Source organism: Panthera uncia, chromosome F2, assembly GCF_023721935.1.
Source record: "Panthera uncia isolate 11264 chromosome F2, Puncia_PCG_1.0, whole genome shotgun sequence".
Taxonomy (NCBI): domain Eukaryota; kingdom Metazoa; phylum Chordata; class Mammalia; order Carnivora; family Felidae; genus Panthera; species Panthera uncia.
This window is the reverse complement of record NC_064812.1, coordinates 78968147-78987537: the sequence shown is the minus strand read 5'-3', so window position 1 is coordinate 78987537 and position 19391 is coordinate 78968147.

Sequence of the window (19391 nt, the reverse complement as noted above, 5' to 3'; positions counted from 1 at the left end):
TATACTTTTGATCAATTAAGAATAAGAAAATCAGTTTTATTTTAACTTATTTCTTATCTGGTTTCTGATCTGCATCATTTTTCTTCTCTCTTAAGATCTTCTTTATGATTTTTGTAAGACAGGCCTACTGGCAACAAATCCCCTCAATTCTTGTTTGCCTGATAAAGCCTTTATCTATATTTCACTACTAAATAATATTTTTTTCAGATAAAGAATTCTTGTTATTTTCTTTCCCCTGCCAACTGTCTTCTTTCTACTCTCGCTTACTTGGTTTCCTATTTTTTTATTTGTATTTTTTTTTAATTTTTTTAATGTTTACCCATTTTTTTTTGAGAGAGAGACAGAGAGCATGAGTGGGGAGGGGCAGAGAGAGAGGGAGACACAGAATCCGAAGCAGGCTCCGGGCTCTGAGCTGTCAGCACAGAGTCTGAGTCAGGGGTTGAACCCATGAACCATGAGATCATGACCTGAGCTGAAGTTGGACGCTTAACCGACTGAGTCACCAAGGAGCTCCTTGCTTGCTTGGTTTCTGAGAAGTTTTCTTTGTTTCTTTGTAAATAAGACATATTTTTCCCTTTGGTTTCTTTCAAGATTTTTTTTTCTTTTTCTTTAATATCTGTGGAGTTTGGTTGCCGTTGTTGTTTTTGTTTGGTTTTTTTTTTGTTTCTGGTAATTACCTTGCCTGGTGATGTTGAGCGATGATGATGATGATCTGTGGTTTGGTGTCTGACATTTATTTGAGGAAGTGTTCGGTTATAATTGGATAAAGGAGTAGTATTCCCTGTTAATATTCAAATCTCTGGCAGACATTTTTTTAATAGTTTAACATTCCTATTTCTTTATTTCCTAGCAAGCACTATTAAGGGTCACATTTTTGATAGGAGAGAACTATATTTACAAGAGTAAAATATGATTTACATGTTGAAACAGTGGCAAGTTATAGTGGGCCATGACTGAATAGAGGGTGTGAGATCCCCAAAGAGAAACATACAGTTGGTTCTCTCCCACAGTCACCAAAAAATGGAGTGCTTTAAAGAACTTAATAAAGTGATGTATGAAAAGGGAAAACTATTTCCTATGATATTTTCTTTCATAACAATAAAAATTTGTCTTACACAATTAGGGATTTAGTAAATAATTGTTCAGCAGGATTCAAAAAAAAAAAAGGACAGAAGTATCAAATTACTACTTGGCCCATATTCTCCTAAGTTGAAGAAAAAAGCCTAGGTTATGTTGCAGGAAGATTATTTGAAAAGCCAACAAGAAGACAGAATCAGAAATAATAAAATGAGAAAACTTTTAAAATAATTTAATGTTCCTAAGGGGTCTATTTTCTTTCTTTCTTTCTTTCTTTCTTTCTTTCTTTCTTTCTCTCTCTCTCTTTCTTTCTTTCTTTCTTTCTTTCTTTCTTTCTTTCTTTTAAAGAAGAAGTTTAAAATATTAAGCGTAAAAGCCATATAGGAAAATAAATTTAAAATGAAAAAAAAATCAGGGGTGCCTGTGTGGCTCAGTTGGTTAAGTGTCCGACTTCGGCTCAGGTCATGATCTCTCAGTTCGTGGGTGCAAGCCCCACATCAGGCTCTGTGCTGACAGCTCAGAGCCTGGAGCCTGCTTTGGATTCTGTCTCTCTCTCTCTCTCTGCCATTCCCCTGCTCATGCTCTGTCTCTCTCTCAAAAATAAACATTGAAAACAATTTTTTTTTAAATCTGAAAGAAAATTTGCAACTGCACAGCAACCAAGATAATAGGTAGATAGGTAGGTAGGAAGGAAGGTAGAACGATGGACACATAGATACATCACTATATAGAGATAGATATGTAGATAGATGGATGATGGATTCCATTGTCTGTCCCGCTAAGATAAGGATCCATTCATAGTGATCATCCATCTATATGCCTTTAGAATCTTTTACTTTAAGATCGTATATCCGATTGAAATTTTATAATACTCTTTCTGTAGTTTTAAAGCCAAAATCTTAACAACATAAATCAAGCAATGTGTATATTTTCCCACATTAAATTAAATCTCTATCATCAATATTCACCTTAATGACATATTATTTAAACAAAAGCATGACTTGGACAGTTATGTCCTATGAAACAAGTTATAGACATGCAGTATTATAAAACTATCCCATTATAAAAATTCATTTTTCAAATGGAAAAAGTTTTCATCAGTTCAGTAAGACCTTATAAATGCATACACGTATTTATACATGTATCATATATTTATATTATTTATATTGTACGAATATAACTATTTTATATGTTAAATATATCTTTATATGTATTTTAGGTGTATTAATATAAATATACTTATGTAACTTTAGAATGATTTCACAACAGAGTATGAAAAGTGATTCCAATGGACTAGATTCACATCATATTTCGACCTTTTCCCCCAGTCTCTTCTGAAACTGGATAGGTTTAATGAGAAATTCTAGGCAAGAATTCTAAATGTAATAGGTGGTATCTACTGGAATCTTTCTGAAGAGCTTTACAAACATTACCTATTTAGTCCTTAAGCTATTCTGTCAGGCAGATATTATCTGACCTATTTTATACAGGAGAAGACTGAGTACTCAACAAACTGAGTACCTTTCTCAAGCATATCCATTTATACATACTTTTTTAAAAGTAGCTGCTGTGAACCGTGCTGTGTTGTGGTCCAAGCAGCAAACAATGTGGATTGATGCATCCTTGTCAGGCAAGGTGAAGGTGACTGAGGTCTGATTTGCTTGAGGGAGTCAGAGGAAGAAGTGCTGATAAAGTTCCATTAACTTGAGATCAAGGATACTTGATTACGGGAAGAAATAGACCTAAGGGAGAACGGAGCTTGGCATTTTTAGAAATTGAAGGAAGGCTGCGGGGCTGGAACCCCCAACCAAGGAGAAAGACGAGGCCATTGGGAATCAGATGATTCAGTCATCGGAAGGAATTTTTTGCATTTTCTGCTATGTTCATAGGAAGCCCCAGTGGCATGTAAGCACTGGCGTGGCAAGGCAAATGTGTACTTTAACAGCACTTGTGGAGAATGGGCGTTAGTGGGTCATGAATCGGAGGATGAAGTTAAAACTGAGTAGTTCAAGGGAGAGATGGAGGTGGCTTGAATTTCCAGGGAAGTTGGATGAAGATATAGTTGGGGCACAATTGATAGCATTTGGCCATGGATTCTACATAGAAGGTGAAAAGAAGAGAGAGAGAGAGATTTCTGAATTTCTTCGTGCCAAAATTATGGGAGGAGCCAGTGGTTGAAGGAGGTGCCCTGATTCCAAGGAGAGAAAACAGTAGAAAGTGTTCAACTGAAATATTTTGATGTTCTGATTCTGTCGAATGACTAAATCATATCTGAAGCCAAGAGGGAAGATACAGATGGCAAATTTAAAAAGAAAAAATAAAGTAGGATCATCAGCAAATAGAATCACAGAGCTGGACAAGGAAATCCGAGGCCACATTGCTAATTACCACAGATTCACAATTTAATTCTTGGCTTCCCTGACTACCACACATATGTTCTTAACCATTGAGCAAAGGAGCCAGGCAGGACACAGTTTTGTGAGATCTGAAAAATCCCCTTAATCACCACATCCACTCTAATGAACTACCATATTATAAGCATCATATGATGTTTATTACATACATTTTTTAAAATCCTTCCTCTAACCTGGAAATGGTTGTTGCTGTTTTCATTTCACAGAAGAGAAAATTTGAAGTTTAGAAAATTAAAAGCTAAGCCAAAGCATTGTTTTTATAACCTCTTTCTACAAAGTTCCCTCTAGGGCTCCCATGACTCCCATCAGCTTCAAAAGAACAGCGCTCTTAGGAGCACAGAGCCAACGCGGGGCTCGAACTTGCCAACCGTGAGATCACGACCTGAGCTGAAATCAAGATTCCGATGCCTAACCAACTGAGCCACCCATTCCAGGCACGTTTTAAAGCATGGCGGGGCAGTGGAAGGACGAGCCCTAGTGTCAGATTGTTGGCCTCCGGTCCTGGCCCCACCATTTCACAGCTGGGCTCTTGGGCACAGTAACTTAATCTCTCGGTACCTATGCTTCAGAAGCTACAAGGTGGGAAGAACAAAAGCGCCCACCTCACAGCGTCGCCATGCAGAGATGAAATGAACTAATATTTCTCAATTAACAGCATTCAGTGCTCTTTTAGTGTTTGTTTTGCCTGTTACTGACATTTTTCTAAATGTGTGTTTTATATTTGCCCCAAGTCTTTGTAGATCTGCTTACGTCATTTATTATTCAGAATTTTATGGTCTCGATTCCTATCTGAATAACAGATAGCGTCAAACAATACATCAGCTTATCTTTTCATCTCAAAGCCAGCTTTGGCAAAGACTTGGTTGATTGAGATTTCTCCAAGCAAGTATTTTTAGTGATGGACACACGTCACTACTTAGCCCTGGGAACGATACTGTCACTGCACTCTGGGATTTATGCAGAGGTTTTCCCTCAACATGTTATCCCGTTCTCAGCGATTCTGCGCATTCGTGCTGTTCCCTCTTCCTGGAATGCTCTATCTCCATATACTTGCTTGGAGAGATGTCACTCATCTATCGACGTCACTCCTTTTGGGGCACAGGTGTAGGCTTTGTGAGCTTATCCTAGATTATCTGAGCCACGGGGTCATTTTGATTCTTGTCCTTGCACAGTAAATTGTTCGCATCTTACCTACCAGATGAACCATAGCTGTCGTCTGCCTCCTCAGAGTTTAGGTGTTTTGTCTGGGCAGAGATCACTTCTTTGCACACCCAGCCTTGGAAAACCTCCATGAGTATGGTAAACCCACATGATGTTTGTTTGTCGGAATGAAGGAATGATGTATAAATGAATGTCCCAGTACGTATCAGATAAACTTATTGAATTCATGTGTCTTAATTCTAATAGTTTCTGTTTGTAGTGGCCTTATTATATGGCGGGCTCAAGTGTTCTACAATAAGGAAATGAAGGCACTGAGAAGTTAAATCACCGTGGAAATTCATGCCCCACAGACTGGTAGAGGTACACTTTTTTTTTTTTTTTAACATTTATTTATTTTTGAGACAGAGAGAGAGAGTATGAACAGGGGAGGGTCAGAGAAAGAGGGAGACACAGAATCTGAAACAGGCTCCAGGCTCTGAGCGGTCAGCACAGAGCCCGACGCGGGGCTCAAACCCACAGACCGCGAGATCATGACCTGAGCCGAAGTCGGTCGCTTAACCGACTGAGCCACACAGGCGCCCCAATGGTAGAGATACACTTTGAACCCAACCATTTTGGCCTTTGAGTTTGTACTCTTCACTGCTACGTGGCTCTTAATATCAACATTATTAAAGAAAAGGCTGTGTTTACTTTTCTGTATTTATTATGTGCCAGACAGTAGAAATGTTGCTTTGGGAATATTTACTATTTTTTTGTAATCTTCACAACTTCTCTGCAGAAGAGGTGTATCAGATTCGAAAACTGAGAATTCAGACTGCTGGTTGCTATTCTAATATATAAACAATTTAGACTCACTTTCTCACAGAAGAAAATGATGAAAAACTGTAAGTCAACAACTCTTCTAAGATCGATTAGAAAACTGTGGTCACAGGGAAAAATGACACCAAGACTGGAGAGACAGTCAACGTGGGCATCATAGCTAGCTAGGAGCATAACCCACCACCGGACCTAGCAAGTGGAAGGAAATGTTAAACTTCAATTGACAAATTGCTGGAAGCTCAGCATGGACTAGATTAGGAGTCAGACACTCCTGGGGGTCCGGCCCTTAGGGGCCACTGAACACTTGTGTTTTATGTCTAAGAGCACCACCTGATTCTCACAGCAATGATCACGGAAAAATAAATACCCATCTGCTTCCTGCTGTACCAAAGGAAAAGGGGCTATTTTGAAATACACTAAGATCATTCTTTTCTAATTAACAGAGATATTTCCTCAAGAAAAACAATTTTACAGAACTTAACTGAACCTAGGAAAGGTAAATAGTGGCCTCCAGACCTCTCAAGATTTCCTATCTCACCCAAAGTTCCGGAGGGAAGGAAAGCTGAGAAACACTCATGAAGGCCATAGACCCGGGCTTCGGGCTCACTAAAAGACCAATTCCTTCTGAGAGGATCGTGGAATGTTTCACTGTGTCTCACACCTTACCACCATAACAGCAGCCACCAGGAAAAAAGCAGTGTGTGGACTGCAGCTGAGGGAATGCCAAGGAACAGACTCTATGTAAAAAGGAGTCTGTCCAGAAACTCAAAAATAACATAGGAGATAAAAACAAGGACACTAGAGGAAATTGCAACCTCAGACACCTATTGCTATAGCAAATAGAAACACCAGATAAACAACAACAAAAAAAACAGAACATAAAAAAGAACTGAAGTTCTTTTTTACCTATATATCCTGCCTAGCTTTGAATCAAAAATTTCAAGGCATACTAAAAGACAAAAAACAAAACAAAACACAGTTTGAAAAGACAGAGCCAACAGGGGTGCCTGGCTGACTCACTTGGTGGAACATATGAATCTTGATCTCGGGGTTGAGTGTCTGAGCCCCATGTTGGGTATAGAGATTACTGAAAAATAAAATCTTAACAAAGAGAGAGGGAGAGAGAGAGAAGATAGAGAAAATAAAAGGCACAGGATCAGATATGGCAGAGATTTTGGAATTATCAGACTTGGAGTTTAAAATAACTGTAATATGCTTAAGGAATCTAATGGGAAAAAGTGGACAACATACGGTATCAGAAGCATAAGGATAGAAACTATAGTAATGGAGCAAAAGGAAATGCTAGAAGGGGCTCCTAGGTAGCTCAGTAGGTTAAGAGTCTGACTCCTGGTTTTGGCTCAGGTCACGATCTCACAGTTCATGGGTTCAAGTCCCTTATCAGTCTTGGCTGACAGTGCGAGGCTTGCTTGGGATTCTCTCTCCCTCTCTCTCTTTGCCTCTCCCTCATTTGCACTTTCTCTCTCTCTCTCTCTCTCTCTCAATAAATAAATAAATAAATAAGTAAACTTAAAAAAAAAGTAAATTCTAGAAATGAAAAACATTGCAAGAGAGATACAGAATGCTTTTGATGAGTTTACCAGTGACTGGACAGAGCCAAAGAATGAACTAGTAACCTTAAGATATTAAGGTATTAATAACCTTAATAATCTTAAGATATTAAAAATTTTTAGACTAAGGGGCGCCTTGGTGACTCAGTCGGTTAAGTGTCCAACTTCAGCCCAGGTCATGATTTCACAGTTTGTGAGTTTGAGCCCCGCATTGGACTCTGTGCTGACAACTCAGAGCCTGGAGCCTTTTTCAGATTCTGTGTCTCCCCTCGCTGTCTGCTCCTCCCCCGCTCACGCTCTGTCTCTCCCTCTCAAAAATAATAAAATAAACATTAAAAAATAAAAGAAAATTTTCAGACTGAAAAATCAAAGAATCAATCAATCAAAGAAGATTGGGTTAAAAAAAAAAAAAAAAGGAACAGTGTATCCCAGAACTCTAGGACAATTTCAAAAGATGTAACATACATGTAATAAAAATACCAGCAGACAAATGAACAGAAGAAATATTGAAGTAATAATAAATGAGAATTTCCCAAAGTTAATGACAGACATAAACCACCCATTTAGGAAGTTCAGAGAAAATCAAACAGAATAAATACTAAAAAAAAAAAAAAAAAAGTCAAATCTACACCTAGGCCCATCACTGCTGGAAACCAAAGAAGACCAATAAAAATCATGAAAGAAACCTTAGGGAAAAACAAAACAAAACTAAAACAAATAAATAAACAAAAACAAGTTCTTCAGAGAGAAGGAAAATCACATAGATCAGAAACATGGATCTATCTAAAGAAAAGAAGAAGGCTAAAGAAGGAATAAATGTAGGTGGGATAAAATATTTTCCTTACACTCAGTTGGTCTAACAGATAGTTCTCTATTCAAAATATGAATGACAAGAATGTATTTGGTGAAGATACTAGTGTAATGAATAACAATGCTGTAAGAGGTAAAGGGGGGGATTGTGAATATCTTTGTTTACAATTTTTTAAACGTTTATTTATTTATTTTGAGAGAGAGAGAGAGCAAGCTGGTGCATGAGCAGGTGGGGACAGAGACAGAGGGAGAGAGAGAATCCGTGCTGATAGCACAGAGCCCTATGTGGATCTTGATCTCATGAACTGTGAGATTATGACCTGAGCCAAAACCAAGAGTCAGATCCTTAACTGACTGAGCCACGCAGGCACCCTAGGAATTGGGAATATCTCTTATAAGTTACCTGTGTTGCCCATGAAAAGGCATAATGTATTTGGAAGTAGATTCGTTGTAAATGTATATTGCAAACATTACGGCAATCACTGAAACACTTGAAAATATAAGATTGATATGCTAAGAGATAAGAGGAAAAGGAACTGTATAAAATGTTTAATTAAAACCAAAGAAAGCAGAAACATAGGGGAAGGCAAAACAGAAACAAAGAAAAAGGGCAACAAAGAGAAAACGGTTACAAATGTGGTAGATATGAATCCCACTATATCAGCGGTGACCTGAAGTGTGAATGAACTAAAGACACCAATTGAAAGGCAGAGCATCAAAATGGGTAAAAATCAAGAAGACCCAAGAAATTTTGACAATGTCTAGCAAAAATAAGCATACACTTATCGTATGATCCAGCAGCAGTATACCTGCAGTGTATCCAAGTTAATGGAAAACTTACTTCCACACAAAATGTTATAGGCTAGTGTTTATACCAGCTTTATTCATAATTACAAAAAACTATGAGCAACTGAAATATCTTTCAATAAAAGAGTGAGTAAACAAAGTGGGTACATTCATAAAACGGGCCATTGTTCAGTGATAAAAAGAAGTAGGTTATCAGGCCACAAAATTCCTTGGAGAAACTCGAAATGCATTAGTGCTAGGTGCAATAATTCCATCCGAAATGTGGACATACTATATGATTCCAACTATATGACCTTTTTAAAAAGAACAAAACTATACAGACATAAAGTTCTGTGGTGTCTAGGGGGTTTGAGGAGAGGGAAGGAGGGATGATAGGTGGAGCGAGGGGGCTTGTAGGGCAGTGAAACTATTCTGGATAACATGGTAGTGGTGGGTATATGACTTAGTACATTTGTCACAGCCCGTAGACCTGTACAACACAAAGTGTGAGCCCTGACCTTGGTATAAACTAAGGACTTCTATTCATAATGTCTTGATATTGACTCCTCAGTTGTAATGAGTATGCCATGCGAATACAAGATTTAATAAGAAGATATACTAGTATGGTGAAGAGGGGATATATTGGATCTCTCTGTGCTTTCTCAACTTTTCTAACCTAAAACTGCTATACAAAAGAAACCCTATTATCTCTTAATCCCCTTCACTATTTTGCTCATCCCCTGACTCACCTCCCCTTTAACAACCACTGGTTTGTTTTCTGTATTTAAGAGTCTGGTAGTATTTTTGTTTTTCGCATTTCACACGCAAGTGAAATCATGTGCTATTTGTCTTTCTCTGTCTGACTCATCTCACTTTCCACAATACCTTCTAAGTTCATCCTTGTTCCCACAAATGGTATATAGAAATATCTACCATTATTTACACACACACACACACACATGCACACACACACTCCTTATCTTCTTTATCCACTCATATACTGATGGACATTTGGGTTGCTTACATAACTGACCTACTATAAGTAATACTGCAGTAAACACAGAGGTGCATATATCTTTTTGAATGAGTGTTTTCATTTTCTCTGGATAAATACCCTGTAATGGAATTACCAGATCTTATGGTATTTCTATTTTTAATTTTTTGAGGAACTGTCAGTTATAAATAAGTCAAGGAGATGAAAAGTACATCATGAGGAATTTGGTCAACAATATTGTAATAAAGTGTTATGGTGGCAGATGGTGACGATACTTACCATGGTGGGCATTGAGTAATGTATAGAATTGTTGAACCACTACATTGTCCCTGAAACTAAGATAATATTGAATGTTAATTATACTTCAATAAAAAAATTCTGAAAAAAAACAAAATAAAGTCTGTTAATTTAAAAAGAAGATTGTTGGGGTGCCTGGGTGGCTCAGTCGGTTAAGTGTCAAACTTTAGCCTCAGGTCGTGATCTCGTGGCTTGTGGGTTCAAGCCCCATGATGGGCTGTGTGCTGACAGCTCAGAGCCTGGAGCCTGCTTCGGATTCTGTGTGTGTGTGTCTCTCTCTGTCCCCCCCCTCAAAAATGAATAAATGTTAAAAAAATTTAAAAATTGGGGCACCTGCGTGGCTCAATCAGTTCAGCGTCTGACTTCGGCTCAGGTCATGATCTTACTGTTTGTGAGTTCAAGCCCCGTGTCGGGCTCTGTGCTGACAGCTCAGAGTCTGGACCCTGCTTTCAATTCTGTCTCCCTCTCTCTCTGCCCTTCCCCTGCTCACACCCTGTCTCTCTCTGTGTCTCAAAAATAAATAAACATTGAAAGAATTTTTTTAATTTAAAATTAAAATAAAAGAAAATAAAAATAAAAAGAAGATTGTTAACTTATGCCTCTCATATGCAGCAGAGTCAGGACTCTAACTTGGTCCTTCCTACCTAATACTTGTACTTTTAAAAAGTCAACATGTCTTGTAAAATGACACTAAGCCACCTCCTAAGGATGATGACTGCTTGGTTATTAGCCAGCACACAAGGAAAATACTAACAAGATATTTATTAGGGGTGTTATTAAAAAAAAGTGCTGTTCTTGAAATAATATTTGACTGACTAAAAAGGAGTTTTGAACAACATTTGTCTTTTTTTTCCCATCATTTTTGAATTGGGTATATTGCCCTTAGAGAACAAGAAGACAACATTAGCCTTCAGAATCTGCGATTCCATAATACAAGTATTCGTGTATGAAAGCGTCAAAATTAGTTCATGTGTTTCTGATAAACTGCTAGCAGGTGACTTATAATCACACCATCTCTTTTGTCTTCATTAACTGAGAACAGATTTTTTCCCAAGAGGTTTTTTTTTTGTTTTGTTTTGTTTTTATACTGGCGTTTGTGTTAGCATATCCCTTTGGGCCGTTGATTACAAGTCGATTAAAAATAGCATAATATATAAGGCAGAGATGTTGCTTTCGTCACTGCAGTATCTGTAAAATGCAAAACACTCCCTGCTTCAAAATAGGTGCTCAAGTTGCTGAATGAGTTTGATTAGAGGGTAGCTTTCATTTTCATGTAGCAAAACCACTCGACTTGTTCACAAAAGAATGACATTTTACTCTTGAATTTGAGACTTAATTAACCTAAGTCAAACCTTCAAATGTAGTACAATCATAGATGAGAGCGAAGAGGTATAAGTTGTTTGAGTTTTTATTGCTGGGGCTATTTGTTGTTGTGTTCTTTGTTTCTGGCTAAAGTGAGAGTTGGGCCAACCCAGTGCCGTGTTGCACAGGTAGGAGGTATAGGCCCAAGCTTCCTTGGAGAGATTGGCCTCTCTCTCTTTTTGCGAGAGGAGTAGATAACCAAGTGCTCCCTGTGGCACACTGAGAAGTGATCAGTACTGGGGCGCCTGGGTGGCTCAGCTGGTTAAGCGTCCAACTTCGGCTCAGGTCATGATCTCTCGGTTCATGTGTTTGAGCCCCGAGTCAGGCTCTGTGCTGACAGCTCAGAGCCCGGAACCTGCTTCGGATTCTGTGTCTCCCTCCCACTTCCCCTTCCTTGCTCATGCTCTGTGTCTCAACAATAAATAAACACTAACAAAAACTGAAAAGAAAAAAAAAAAGAAGAAGTGATCAGTACTATGAAAATAGGCAGGTAATGTGTTGGAGTTCAAACAAGGAACAAATAAGAGTTGGACGAATGGTCCCTAAGAGATTTTTCCCTCTGTTTCCTAAGTGGAACTTTTTTTCCCCTCCATCTTTCTTTCTCCACTTTGAGCTTAATGAGTGTTTGCTATTTTCATTTCTGTGCAAAACATTGGGCCAATCTGACATTATTTATTCAACAAATATTTATATTAATTTATTCAGCAGTGTGTATTAGAATTACCTACTGTTTGCTACTTCTTTGAATACCGAATATCAGTAGATGTAGGAAATGAAATGAGGTGAATACTGATATGGAAACAAGACTCACAGGTGAGAATAAATTTTGATTGGTGGAGAGGAAGGAATTAAACAATTGGAAAGAAAAGAGTACAGCAACTTAAATATTTAATTCTGTTGCCCAGATGAAAGGAATTTAGCATATGACCGGAAAACTAATATTAGTAGGGTTGGGCTCAAACATAGGGGTACCAGTTTGGAGATGACAGTTGTCATCTTTGCCTAAGAAAGGCAATTGATAATGAGAGCCTCAATAACCCTCGGCACATGACACGATGGTTGTCGCTGTAGAATAATACTAGGCTGAATGTAAATAGAGTTATCTTTTCATTCATTCGTAGCTACGCTAGAAAACAGTCAAGTAACTGACCATTTTCCCCAAAATAATGTTTGCATGGCTGCAGATTTTTGTACTCTCAAATTAAATATACTATTCCAAATATTGTGGTGTTCAACCTTGCTTCGTCCAAGCCACTCTTACAGTCTGAATGGCCATAAAAATGGCACAATCACTATTTATACAGTAACACTTTTGTCACTATTTGCAGAATGGCGATAAATTTATAATGTGTTTTTGTTCCAAAGAATAAATCGGCAGCAATAAAAGGCAGTTTTTTTTTTTCTCAGCTCATTTTAGTTCTGCGTGAAATTGTTTAAAAGCTTCCAGAATAATACCATGTACCCTTTTAACATCACAGACTGCCACCTACTGGAAGATAAACTAAATATCTAAAGACACCTGTGAAAACATACAATATTTGTCTTGCTGAACATACACACACACACACACACACACACACATACAAATTCAGTTGAAGAAAACATCGATACGCTTTATGCAAACAATTGGCCTACTTATTTCTATATTATGTTTTAAAGACAAGAACATGTCCTAGTTAACCAGAAACTAATTATACTCTGTGCGTTACAAAAAATAGTTCTTTACCTGCAAATCAATAGATAGAAAAAAATGTTTTACGAAGATAGACAAACCAGAAAGAGGTGTTTGCTCTAAAATTAAAATATGTCCATTGATTTAATCTGCCAATGGTCCAATTGCATCATATTCTAGGTGCCTTAAATCTGTCACCTACATTCCCCAAGAAAAATTGAAGTCCAATCAGTTGGGAGAGAAACCTAGGAAAACACGTGATTATTAATGGAGAGGAACAGTTGTCCAAATAAGTTAAAAGTTCCTTTGAAAGAAAAAAATGATCACTCGTGGAAATGTTTTTTTAAACTTATCTAACTTGTCTTGGCTATCTATCCCTAAACCCGGTAGTAATTAATCATAGCAAAATAATTCTTATATTGATTGTTATTGATGCAAAAAGAAACGTATTTTTCCCATCTCTCCTTATTGGTATGATCTTAGAAAACTGGAAATGAAGGTTAAGATATTATTAGCCCAGGGCCTTGCACAAGCTCAACATAAACTAAGTATGATGAACTGCATGCATTTCTCTACCCTTGCTTCCTTCTATTTCTGACTAAAAGTGAATAAAACTGGTAAAACTAGTAAGGTCCACAGGGGCAACAGGAAGACCACATTGAAGTTCAACTACTATATCACCTAGCCTTTGGAATCTGAACCTATCCCTGTGGGGCAACCTGAAGGAGTGGTTCAAAAGGAAGCTTCAGCAAGTACAGGAGATGTACAGAAGCTCGTGAGACCTGCATCAGACTTGCTTTCATTGTTGGAAAAGGAAAACCATGGCTTGCTCGTATGATGAGATCAACGCTAGTCTCATACCAAGAAAACCTTGGTCTGACTCAGTTCTCGACAGTTCCCTGTCTTGAGGAATGAAACTAGATAGACTCTAAATTTAACCAACAAACAAAACACCCATGGGGCACACTGGTTCAGGGTAGAACAAAATGTTTACAGCAATGCCCGGAAATGCGTTCTGATAGGACTAAACGCCTCTTGAGGACAGAGATTCTATGTTTACATCTTTATACCTATGATGTTTAGCTCCGGGTCTAGTGCACAGTAAGTGCTGAGTAAATGTTTATTAAATGAATAACCACTTTTGACTGAAGGCTTTTTGATGAAAGCATCCTCCTATGCAATACACTGGGAATGATTCCCCACTCCTTCCAGCAATAAGTAACTGAATGGCAAAAGCAAAGTCTTTTTTATGCCAGAAAAAAATCTGGAAAAGCTGGGAAAGCAATAGTTGTCCTTGTCTAATTTTAGACTGTACATGAAAACAAAAGTACAATTATCATAAAGGTTTTCTCTCCCTGGAGGCCATCTGAAATTGTTTAGCTCGCCATGGACATCGTGATACAGTGTTCTTCATAACTGCTGGGCAGGGCACTGATGGGGTCTGGAATTATTGGTGGGCCTTCCCCAGTCCCATGGGCCTGTCAGAGTTTCTTGAACACGCTCAACTTGTCTACTTCTGGATCTCTGCAAATGGGTTTCCCTTTGCATGAGGTAATCTTACTCCGAATTTTCTTAAATTCATTTATTCTAAACCTATGCTTTGTATGTTTTTTCAAATGTATTTAGAAACATTAGCATCAGCAATGTGTATATAATTTACATATCTAATATAAATATATAATATATAAAATATATGATATAAATGTAAAATATATAAAATACACATCTATTTTTTGTAGGATCATTCAAAATATTTGAAAGGTGCCACTGAGAAGTGAAACTACTCATGTATTTTTGCATTATCTTAGGTTCAGGCAAAACTCTTCAGTCTGGTCATTTTTATTTGGAAACAAAATAGAACTCAAAGGTCATTTTTATTTGGAAACAAAATAGAACTCAAATTAGTTTCTCAATGTATGCACTATGGATTTATACTTTAGCCTAGTCCCCATTATTTTAATAAAAAGCTAATGTTGTCTTTAAGCACTTCACAATCTACAGATGGATAGTTTGCAATTTTTCTCTGTTTACTTGTGTGTGTGTGTGCGCATGTGTGTGTGTGTGTGTGTGTTTAAAATAAGCTAAGAACTATTGGAAGGTTATTTTATGGTAAGATTGAAACATATAAAATTGACATTTTTGTGGGCCAAAAAATTCTCTATATCAACAGTCTCATGTGGTTTAATCTAATACTTACAAACAAAATCAACTCGTAATTTTCATTTAAAGATACATTTATATTCTTAACTTAAAACAAATCTTTTTTGTTAAATGCCAGTTCATTAATAGTTTCTCCTGTGATAGTGACCCAATTCTCTTAACTAAATGCCATCTTTTCTTGTCTCTTCTAGATCTGGTGTTTATTAGTTTGTGACTCTATGCCAACTTGTAATAAACAAATACAATCAGTAGAGAGAAGACATAAATTTTATTCATGTGTATGCATGCTAACAAATAGTTATATGAGAGGTCCTAGGCAAAAACAAGTCTTTAGATTTGCTTTACCTTTTAAAGAGAAAAAAAAGTCTTCCTTTTATCTTCTATTCTAATCCTCAATTTATACAATCTCTCTAGACTAAGTTTAAGACATGCTTTGTTATAAAAAATGTTACTTTAATCTCTGGTATTTTCTCTTTTCATATTTGCAATTAAACTCTCTACATTATATGTCCTCTTCTAAAGGACTATTAACGTTGTAATGTCGGTCAGCAAAATGTTTTTCAATATATTATGTGTTACGATTTTATTGCAAATATTTATAACAAGAAATAGGGCAGAACTCATTATGCCAGGTGAAATACAAGAATGAAGGTGGAGACGCTTATTAAAATGCTCAATATGGATGGAAGTGTAAAAATGGAGAACAGAATCATGCCCACATATTCAAACAGGGCTCACAGGCTCTGTGTCTGATGCCAGCATTGAGGTACCCTGGTGTTGTGGAGTTGGAAGAGGACTGACGTGTTATCTGGTCTAATCCATCCTTCTCAGAGCTGAAGCAAATGAATTCCAGAGAAGTCAAATAATCTTCCCGGAGGTCTTAGACACATCCATCAGTGTGATAGCTCTGTATTATTGAGTCAAAGTCCTTTTTAGGGAAAACTGAGATTTTATTTCTAGGAAACAAAATTGAAACCAAAATCAGAAAGCAAAGGAACACAAAAACCAAACAAAAGTTTGTTGGTGAAAATTTCCTGCCTTGCTGTTTAATCAACATTAATTTCTTTCATTAATGTTTATTTATTTTTGAGAGAGAGACAGGGTGTGAGTGGGGTAGGGACAGACAGAGAGGAGGACACAGAATACGAAGCAAGCTCCAGGCTCTGAGCTGTCAGCACAGAGCCTGATGAGGGGCGCGAACTCACGAAATGTGAGATCATGACCTGAGCTGAAGTAGGACGCTTAATCAACTGAGATACCAGGCACCCCATAGTCAATGTTAATTTCTAGTGGGTTTGTGTCAGTCAGCCAAGATTGTGCTCAGTTAAACTTACAACAAGCTTAACTTCTCAGCGAGTGAGGATCTTTCAAACCTATAATAATAGAAGGTGGGAAAGGTAGACAGGAATGCCATAAGCATTGACTAAATAGATTACATGGCATTAATTAGAAACTAGTTTAAGAAATAGTTCTTAAACCAACAACTAAATGGATAACCTTTATAGCATCATTATGATTTGTAAGTCAGAGTCTTTACTTGAGCTTATGAAACAACATTTTAGGTTTAGAATAGTCAAGTGAAATATTTCTATAAGAACCATCAATGTGTCTTGAATATTACAATGGTTGAAAGCAATTAACAATTGATTTGCTTTATAAAAAACATTTTAAAGAATTGCAAAGTACAAACAAAATAAAGCCCAGCAAATTATTTTCAACAGGATTACCTATGCTGCATTGGATTTGTAAATGCAGAAATGTAAGTTACAAACAAATAGTAAACTAGATCAGGTTTGGAAATAACTTCTTTTACTATATTTTGTCTGTAGTTGCATAAAAATGACTTTAATCATTTATATTTATGACTCTTATGTGACCACCATATTTACTTTATGTAGTGAGGTTATCATATAATGAAAACCAAGGCAATATTCCTATTGATTTTTGAAATAAAAAACAGTGGTGACTACTGTATGAGGTGCACATTTTTTATCAGAATATGCTCTAGGCTTAATAGAGTTGAACCCTGGGTATTAACATCATCACAATGAAGAGGAATATGGATGCTTCTCAAGCTACCAAATTCAGGAATAAGACATCAATCAATAGAAAGGAGAGATCAGGATGGCTGATGTTAACACCCTGAGAAGATGATAACTCAGTCCTGCAGGTGGATTTTCTTCTTTTTGACAGAATATGTCTCCAGTGACAATCTTCCAAAAGGCAGTGCATAAACTACAAGGTCAAAAACATTTTCCTCTCTGTCTGAGAAGCTTTAGGGTTGAAGTTTACTGTTTATTAATCTGTTGGTTGATTGTATTATACTCAGAATTTATTATGGTTTCTCTGTGAATCTTGATATGTGATCACTTTTGAAAAAAACAGAACAAAACAAAACTCAGTGTTCCAGTTAATATGGCTTTGTTAAAAAGTAACTTGTAGACTGGTGGCTTAAAACAACACAGTAATGTTTGTTTCATGCTGTATTAGCTGGCACGTGTTAAAATCTGGCCCCTTTGCTCATCTGAAGCCTCACTCGCTCGTTAGTCTGAAACCACCTCTGGGGCCTGTCCATGTGGCCTGAGCATCCTCACAACATGGTGAATGGGTTCCAGGGGCAAGTGTCCTGAGAGAAACAAGAGAGAGACAGAGGCAGAGAGAGTTAGAGAACCAAGATGAAACCACAATGCGTATTATAACGCAGCCTTGGAAAACATGAAGCATTATTTCTGCCTCATTCTGCTCATTGAAGCTGTCTCCACAATGCCACCCAGTTTTAAGGACAGTGGGCATGGACTCCACCTTTCGATGGGTAGTGGCAGGATTCTAGAGGAAGATGTGGGAACAGAAATATTGCTGGGGCCATTCTGGATGGTATAATCTACCACATTCTGCCCTTTGGGCACCACAATTCATAACATCCTTCCCATATGCAAAATATACCTCCTGTCCCCAAAACTCTGAAAAAGCTCCCTCCCGTTATTGCTCCAGGACAAGATTCAATCATCCAGCTCAGACCTGGGTGCATATAAGGCTCCTCATGTTTGATTTCTTAAGTATTGCCCCTCTGGTTCCTGAGAAGGTTGTTATGGACTGAATGGTACCCACCCAAAATTCGTATGTAGAAGCCCCAACTCTCAGTACTTCCGAATATGACTGTATTTGCAGATGGGCTTTAAGGAGGTGATTATGTTAAAATGAGACTGTGAGGGTGGGCCTTTATCCAATCTGATTAATGTCCTTATAAGAAGAGGAGATTAGGACACAGACATGTACACACACACAGAGGGAAGACCACGTGAAGACACAGGAAGAAGGCAGCCAGCCCGAAAGCCAAGGAGAGACGCTTCAGACGAGCAAAGACCTGCTGGCACCTTTGTCTCAAACTTCCAGCCTCCAGAAGTGTAAGAAACTAAATTTGTTATTTGATTACACAGTCTGTGGGATTTTTGTTATGGTAGCCCCAGTACACTAATATAGTTTTGCACCAAAGGAACAATTTATCTTCTCTTCTCCAACAACCGTTATATAATGGTGGGTCAAGAATAGACTAGGTGTCATGGACCCCGTCTGTTCAAGCAGAGGAGTATGGGAGACCTATAGCTGTCACTGCCCATAGCAGTTCTGAAAGCCAGCCGGGCAGACATTGCAGTTCCTGCTGAGGGCTCAGTTTCAGTGCCTGGGTATGAGCCACTTGGTTCTTGACTCTGCCTTTTAAGATCTTAGCTCTGCTCATCACAGAATGACCCGTTTTGCACTTCTGACCTCTTGGCTCTGCCTTGTGGGATCCCAGCGCTGCTTTCTGCAATTTGGGTTTTCCCTCTGACTCATACTTCCCAATGTATGATACCTGGGAAGTTAAAATATGTATCTTTGGTTTATAGGAAAGTGTGTGTGTGTGTGTGTGTGTATTTATATATTTATATATTTATATATTTATATATTTATACACATACACATATATTTATATATACATATATATTTATATACACATACATATATATTTATATATATTTATACATATATAAATTATAGATATATTTATATATATATTTATGTACATATAGATATGTAAATATATCTATAATTTATATATTATATATTTATATATTTATAAATATACACATATATTCACACACATACATATATATTCATATTTATACCCATAAATATATATGTATGTGTATAAATATATATACATATATTTATATATTATATATTTATATACATTTATAGAAGTATATATTTATATATATTTATGAAATATATAT